Source organism: Alligator sinensis, unplaced genomic scaffold, assembly GCF_000455745.1.
Source record: "Alligator sinensis unplaced genomic scaffold, ASM45574v1 scaffold250_1, whole genome shotgun sequence".
Taxonomy (NCBI): domain Eukaryota; kingdom Metazoa; phylum Chordata; order Crocodylia; family Alligatoridae; genus Alligator; species Alligator sinensis.
Window position 1 is genome coordinate 750107 of NW_005841888.1, and position 7899 is coordinate 758005.

General features: G+C 42.5%; 1 protein-coding gene across 5 annotated transcripts in view; it reads right to left on the minus strand.

Moving 5' to 3' along the window:
- The window catches only part of LYSMD2 (LysM domain containing 2), a 46222-nt gene extending 38329 nt beyond the window's left edge, over positions 1–7893 (minus strand). For all 5 annotated transcript variants that reach the window (XR_003092654.1, XR_003092653.1, XM_014517054.2 and 2 more), the window contains exon 1: positions 7822–7893. The gene's annotated coding sequence lies outside the window, so the exon portion shown is untranslated. The remainder of the gene's footprint in view (positions 1–7821) is intronic.
- Positions 7894–7899: the final 6 nt, after the last annotated feature.

Here is a 7899-nt window from a genome sequence, read left to right on the forward strand (position 1 = left end):
AGCAAAAGAAAAAGGGGAAGATAGAGATATTGAATACAACGCAAGGAATATTCCTGGTTAAAGATGACTCTAAAAGAGATGTACTAAGCCATGTTAGTCTGAAGTCAAACAGAAAGTAGGGTAGATTTGCTCCTTAGAGACTAACCAAAGTAAGAGAGATCTTTTATAGATCTCTCTTACTTTCGTTAGTTTTTAAGGCTGCCTGTACAGGTGCTCGGAGGGGGGCATTTTAATTAGAAGGGTTTCCAGGCAGCCACTCTTATTAAAACATCTCACCGTGATCCGTATTAAGCCCCTGCACATTTTAAAATGGCTGCAGGACACTTTATCTAAACCTCATTTGATGAGGTTTAAAGCACCCTGTGGCCACTTAAAAAGGCACAGGGCCTTAATACACATGATGCTGCAGTGATGCTGGAGTGTTCTAACTCGAGCACTAACAAGCAGGTATACAGGCAGCCTAAAGGGCAAATCTACCCTGCCGCCTGCTTGACTTCAGACTAACGTGGCTCAGTATGGCTCAGAGTCCTCTTTCACCAGGACTATTCCTTGCATCTCTCCTATAGATACCTCCTACTTTTGATTAGTCTGTAAGGGGCAGATCTACTCTGCCCTGTAAATGATACTTAACGGATGAATACTTTGTTACACCACATTCTTCAAGGTGTAGTGGCTGACTAGCTCCATAGTTCTGCATCTTGATCATACTAATAGAAATGTGAACAGTGTTTTTTTTAAAAGTATTTCTCTGCTTGCCCTTGCAAGTGAGTTGCATTTAAATAGAAAGCTGATCAACAAAATTTACAATTAGATGCAACAAACATGAAGCAACTGTATTTTTAAATAGCAGGAAATATCTTCCAGGGCTCTAGTCTTGGGTGTACAGCATGTTGGATTTTTCAGCAGAAATAAAGGACTTAGCTGCTGGGCTAGCAGCTGTAGGGTAGATTGTGTTAATTTCAACTCATAACCTGTGATGACCGTTTTAAATTTTGTTTGTTTGTTTGTTTCAATCCTACATCCTGTATTTTATGGCTGTTTGTAAATTAATAAACAAACTCTGGGGAGTTAGGAGAATATTGCATAAAGCTTGGGAATATTAAGATAACCCTATTTCTATATTTTCATTGGTCACTAAGATGAATATATAGCATTTGTCTTGTTCTGCAACCTTCTAAATTACAATCTTAATTTACATATTGGCATTAAACAAGTCATTGTTTCACAACCTAAGCTATATATCAAGCATCTACTTTTTTCTCCCCCACACTCAAGAAAGGGCAATTTGTGCTTGAAGGCTTGTCTAACATCTCTCCCAATTATAAAGTTGGTACAATGAAATACTACTAAACACACCTTGCTCCCTCAACAAGTCAACCCTGACCAATAATAAAACAAAGTCAGATGTCTACTATCTACTAGTGACGGTGGAGCGGAATACAGAGTTCTTAAGACAGCAGAAGCTGAGGGCTGACAATAATTAAGTTCCATCAGTAACTGCCAAACAGGTGAATTTTTGCTTTTGGACAACCTGCAAAAGCACGTGGTGCTCAGTCTTTTCTAAAACTCTGGAGAAAGAAGGACTAACAAATATTCAGCGCACATTACAGGCTCTATATTGAAATCTTCACCCAAGCAAAACTCACTAAAGTCAACTGGGAAAAGGCAAGGCTGATTTGCACCTTACAGATTACTTGTTTGTGTAGTCCGTGGGATGTTTGCCCAGTTGAATACTCCATATAACTGACAGTAAGAAATAAAGGACCCTAACCACAACTGAGTTCCCAAAAAGGTACTAAATATTTTCAGTTACTTGTTGGTTACCAAAATTCTAATTACAACAGTACCTGGAAGATGCAACTTTCTCTAAAGAGCTCCACATACAGAATGCCACAGAAGCTGGAATCTAATACCTCTACCATAGCTTGCTTTTGTAAAGGGGACTAGCAAGATGATGCATCACTAACTAATAAATAATTTACTCTAGAGCTATTTTCTGTGCTACACTGTAACTCTGTCGCTAGTATATTGTTCTTCCATCTTAAAATACTTTTTCATGGATTTGTAAGAAACCATGAGTTTAGGATACTGAACAGAGGTAGAAACTGAGGGACCATCAAGTTTTTAATTCCTGTTTCAAGGCCAACTCCTTGCATGGCCTTAAGCAAGTTGCACAGTATGTGAACTAAATTCTGTCCCTGGTTCCACTCAATTCCACTGACTTTAGTAAGGATTCACAGTGATAACCAAGGACAGAACTTATCACTGAACTTGTCTATGCTTGGGAAAATTGGTAAGCATCTTTCTAATACGAATATAGAATGGTAGCATGAGTCAAAGTTGTGCAAGTATGTAACAAGCACAGCTATGACCTCCATGGTGGTCAACTCTGCAACTGTACCGTAAGTGGCATAAAAACCTATGCCAGTAGTACTGCAATCAGTGGAGCTGTGCCATGACAAACTGCTCATAAAACTTTCTTATTGTGAAGGTACCTTGTGCTTGGGGATGACAATCAGTAAAATGGAAATGGTACTTGCACATTTCTCTTTCTAATTACGTGCTGAAAGGATTAGAGTCTCCATTATAAAGCAAACATCTTCCTAGCTTTGAGAACTACATGTAATATTCCAGCCATCACTCTTAATTCTTACAGCTATATATTCAGCTACTTGCTCACCACATTTCAACTGAAGACTTAAGTTGATACAGCTTCACATTCTCTGCCCCACCACACACACACTCATGCATTGATCATTTAAATGATCCATGTCTTGGGCTACATATACACTGTGTTACCCCTGCTCAGAAAAGGGGTAAATAACAGTGGCTAAGACAGTAGCAGTTGGCAGCATCTTGTCTTGCACTAGCACTCCAAATGATGAAAATCAGAATGGGAAACTTTTAAAAGCAACTATTGTGTAGGCAAAGGCAGCCTTAGATAGCATGGAAGTCATTTTGTAGGAAGCCAAAGCCCTTCAGTCCCCTCACTACTCTCTCCTACAGAAAAGTGTGTGTGTGTGTGGCCCGCAGAGCACTTCTAAGCCCCAGGAACCTAAAACCCACCAAAATCCCATCAAAATTAATGTGACAACTGACTTTAATGGGACTTAAGTTGAGCCCTATGAAATGGAACTCATTGTCTTCAGGACTTTTGCTCAGTCCCCTTTCATTGTGTCCATTTTATTTATACAAAGAGATTTTTCAACAAAAGCTAGCCCTAAGTTTCCATTTAAGTTCTTTGGTTTACATTATAAGGCTTTACCTGTAACACAATCCATCTCATATCAGACAGCAAATGGGAGTGAACAAAGAGCAGAACCTACTATTAATTCATTCTGTCATGAGGATGTATTTAACATCGGGAGAACTTAAAAAAAAAGTATCTGAAATTTGAAGGTTAGAATATTGTTTTGTTTCAGATTGTATTCTTTGATTGATATGACTTTAAAGTATGTAAAATCAGTTAATCAAAGCAAAAAGTTGAGAGATTTAAAGGTTAAAGTCCAGATGGCAATTCCACTCTGGAAGACTGAAGCAAAATGCTTATACAAATGACGTGTCTAGAGTACAACTAATGTGTTAGTCCCAATTCTAAAGGAAATTTAACCCTACCAAAACAATTTACACCACTAAAAGCAAGAAATACTGGCAAAAAACCCCCAAAATTGTAATACTGAACAAAAATTTAAGCAAGGGCAAATTCAGTTTTGCCTTGATTAGACAAGCCTCTACAGAGCCAGACTTCGCTTACATTTTGCATCAGCATGTATCAGCAACCCAGAACAAGGTCATTGAGCTCAGTGATGGGTTTAAGTCCAAATTGGGGTTTTTTAAATTTATTTCTGGGAGGAAATATACACTTTGACCATTTTCAGTAAAGGAGATTAAGAGAACTTTATTGAAATATTGCTGCTAGGAGTTTTAGAATGCTTTGCATGGCCAGAGTGTTAGGTAAGTGTTTGTTTAAACCATGTATGATGCTATTTTGTATTGGTGTTTGAGGATAAGATGTAGCTCAACTTGTATGTTGGAGTGAGAGGTATATGGCTGTCTGTCTAGGCTATTCCTATATATGCTGATGTGAGAGAGCATATTAGAAAGAATGTGTTTTGTGGCATGCACAATTCTAATCCTATGTAGACAGCTAAAAGGTGTACTTTTTAAATGATGGTTGAGAGGGAACAGGGAAATATGGATGTATGAGAGCTCATGGAAGCTGCTAGACCACTGCCTGGTGGAACTGTCAGCTTCATCAGGGGGCAAAGTAAGGGGAAATAGGGGTCCACATGGAATCCAGCTCCTCTTTGCTCCCTATGGCAGGCAAGCAGTGATCCCCACAGCTTGCCTTTCTTCTCTACTCCTACTTCAATCTACTTTAAAAACCAGTGAAGGGCAAATTATTTAACAATGCATCCAGGAGTAAGGCAAAACCCTATACTGATGGAACTTTGGCGCATGCGGAGTCTTTCTGGACTGAAAGTTGTGTCTAGGAAGAAACATTTTAGACAGTATTCATGGGGTTTTTAAAATAAAAAAGCAGGCTCATGAAAGTCTCCAGCTTTTGGCCTTTAGAGATGAAATTTAAGATCAGTACAATCTCTACAGACTTGATCTTAATCTGAAGTTATGTCTTAGTTGAAGGGTGATCACAAAACGTGTATTTTTACACAATGGGAAAAAGGAAAAAATTAACAAAAAGGGGAAGTATCAAAGATCTTTAATAATAAATACATACACCAAGTAGATAAAAACCTTGGTGTTAAGGTCTCATGCAAAAGACCTAACAGGAAATCACGTTGACACTCCATCTACTTTGGTACAATGAAAGTCTGAGTCATTCCTAAGGTTCCAGGCACTCCCTGTATTCAGAAATGAAAGCATCTCTTCTGGTTATTGACTATATTTGTTCCAACTACTTAGCAAATACAATAAATAAAAATACTGAATTAAGAAAGAAAACCTCAAAAAGTTGCCCTGAAGTTGAAATAAATTATCTCATGGCAAATATTCAGCTGCTAACCTTGTTATGAGCTTACTAAACATACAACACAATGTGAATGCAAAGAAATTGCAAAGTGAATGGCACAGGCAACAGTTTGTTTTGTATGTCTGGGGTAGTTTTAAACGCTATTCTTAGTAAATGCTGCACAACCACAAAATCTTTCTTAACGTCACTGTTTCTACTCCCTCTATTCACTCTGATATCTTTGTATTTTAAAACACAATGAGAATGCTGTATGGGACTTATATACTGTATCTGTTGCACTTATTGAAGAGAGTGTAGCTCACTCCTCCTTTGTAAAGATCCAGGAGACTTAGGCTCTTTGCAGGAGGTGAAGTTGAAAACTACTGCTAGTCCAAGCAGGAGGCTGATACATGCTCCCATCACTTTCAAATGGTGTATAGCAACTAGTGAAGGCATCTAGAGAGACGCCCATGGCTGACTTGCCCTTTATCCTGCACTTTATGGCCGTCTGCACCTGACTACAGAGGGCTGACTGAGACACCTTTCCTTATCTATTGTGGGGCTCTTCAGTAAATTCTCCTTGCTCTGCTCTTTAGTTCTGGTCCTGCCCAATGCATGGTTGAAGCAGAAAACGCCTTGCATTGGCCCTTTATGCAGAGATATTTCACACTAAGAAAGCAAAGAAAGTCTGTTGCCATGATTTATGACTAACATATCTGGGTAGGTGGGCAGCAAGCTGCCTAAATTAGCATATGCAGAGTAAAAATTGTTAGTTGTAATCCTACTAGAAGAATTTTTCAGTTGTTCACAGTAGCTATCTGTTCATGCCAATGCATTTCAGACTGACCCTGAAAAGATGGCATCTCAAAATAAGAGTCTTGATTGCTCTCTTGCTCATTCATTTACAGTTGGAAAACCTGCTACATAGACACCAATTCATTCTATAAGTCTGACACCTTTTCTGATCCTAGATTCACTTATTTTTAAAAAATGAATGTGAATTCCAGATAGTTAATGGTCTGATGATTCACCATCCCAGTTGGGCAGTGAACCACCTAAACCAGTTGCTTGACTACAGTCCTAACTCCCAGCTGATGCTTCACAGGAAGGACAGAAAATAAAATTCACAAAGCATCTGGCTAACTGTCCTCCTCTATAACAACAAGAGGCATTCCAACCTGGTATTGGCCAGCAATTATAATATGCCCAAAAGTGGGAGAACTGCTTTCTCTTGAATATTTTTCAGCAATAGTAGCAAATTTTGCTCACTGTCAGAGAACTCTCCAAAGCTTTCTGGAATTTTACCAAACAATTTTTTACCTCTGTAATAAAATTCACTGACTCTTGTTAGATGGGTCAGGGCAGGAATACTTGGCCTGAGAAGACTAGTTGGGGAGACCCCATCTCACCCCTTCATCAGCACCACCACAACCCTCTGCACCTTGAGATTCAACACCCCAGAGCAGGCATTCCTCTGCCGTCATGAACCACAGGCTCACAGAGGTCCAACTATTCAGTTTCTGAGGCTCAAATCTCCCCAAGACTTCTCATTCACAGTAACCAGGAATTTGTACCACACCTCATCTGCTTTAGGACTTGCACTGTAACTAAGGATTCCTAACCTCAACCTCCACATCTTTCTCAGAGCAGCTAGCAGAGGATTTCCCGCAGTGCATAGCCCAGTGGCCCTAGGACCTGACTGGCTCAGGAGCCATTTTATCAGTGCCCGCTGAAGACCTACACCACATACAAGCTGAAGCAAACTATGGCAAACGCACCATACCTCAGAAGAGAAAACTACACTATATGCCACTTTTGTGCAGAGGGCAGTGATTCTCAGGCCTTGTTCTCCTTTCAAGGGCAACAGGAGTGTTGTGCAGCACTGGTGCTGTTAAGTCCTCAACTATGATTTGCCCGATAAATGGAAAGAATTTAAGTAGGACGTGGTAGCGTTAAAACCACTGTATCCTGCTGGGTGCGAGTTCTCGGCAGCAGAATGTTAAACTAACAAGAGGAAGTTGTTTTTCACACCCTGTGGGACTCGCAGCCACCGGATGTTGTGGAAGCTGACAGTTTAGCCAGGCTCAGAGGGGGGCTGGATACACTCTTGGAGGAAAGGGGCGATATCCCCTCTGAACACAGCAGTGCAGCCTCTTTATCAGAACTCCCTAGACCTTAAGGCTGCAAGTGAGGGGAATGGCAGGGGTGGGGACCCCACCCAGTCAGACCCAGGTCACTCCCCCTTTCAGCATCTACTCATTGCGGCCGTGTGGCATGATGCCCACGGCCCTTCTGGCCTGTGCCCACAAGTGGTAGCCCCTACCCCAGGGGTCAGCAGTGTGTTTGGGCAGAGTGCCAAAAACACCCACAAGCTCGACTTGTAAGATGCTGGCGGTGTGGGGAGCCATGAGGGACCCGACCCTTGCTGTGGCAGCACCCTGCCATCCAACCCGAGCTGCGCGTGCCAAGCAAAATGCCTTCACGTGCCGTGCTCCGGCACCCGTGCAGGGGGCTGCGTACCCTGGTGCTCAAGGGGTGCTATTAGGCGTGGCCCAACGTAAAACAATAACGGGGACAGGCGCAAGGGTTGACAGCACGCGCTCCAAGGGAGCGAAGCCGAGCCGACCGAGACCAGGGAGCCCGTAGATTGAGAAAACAACCCCGGTCTCCTTGCTGCTCAGAGGCAGGGGCTTGGCTTGGTCCCGGGACCCGGTGGGGCAGGAGAGCCTGAGGCGAGGCCCGGCCCGGCGGGTCTCCGGCCCCTTGCGATGCTCCAAAACCTGCGCGAGAAGCGGCGCGCGCGGGGGACAAGGCCTCGCGGCCCCACCGGGGCGGGGGCGGCCGGGCCTTACCGTGACGCCGTACTTGAGCGCGATGCCCTGCAGCGTGTCGCCCGCGCGCAGCCGGTGCTCCACGTAGCGCTCGGCCAG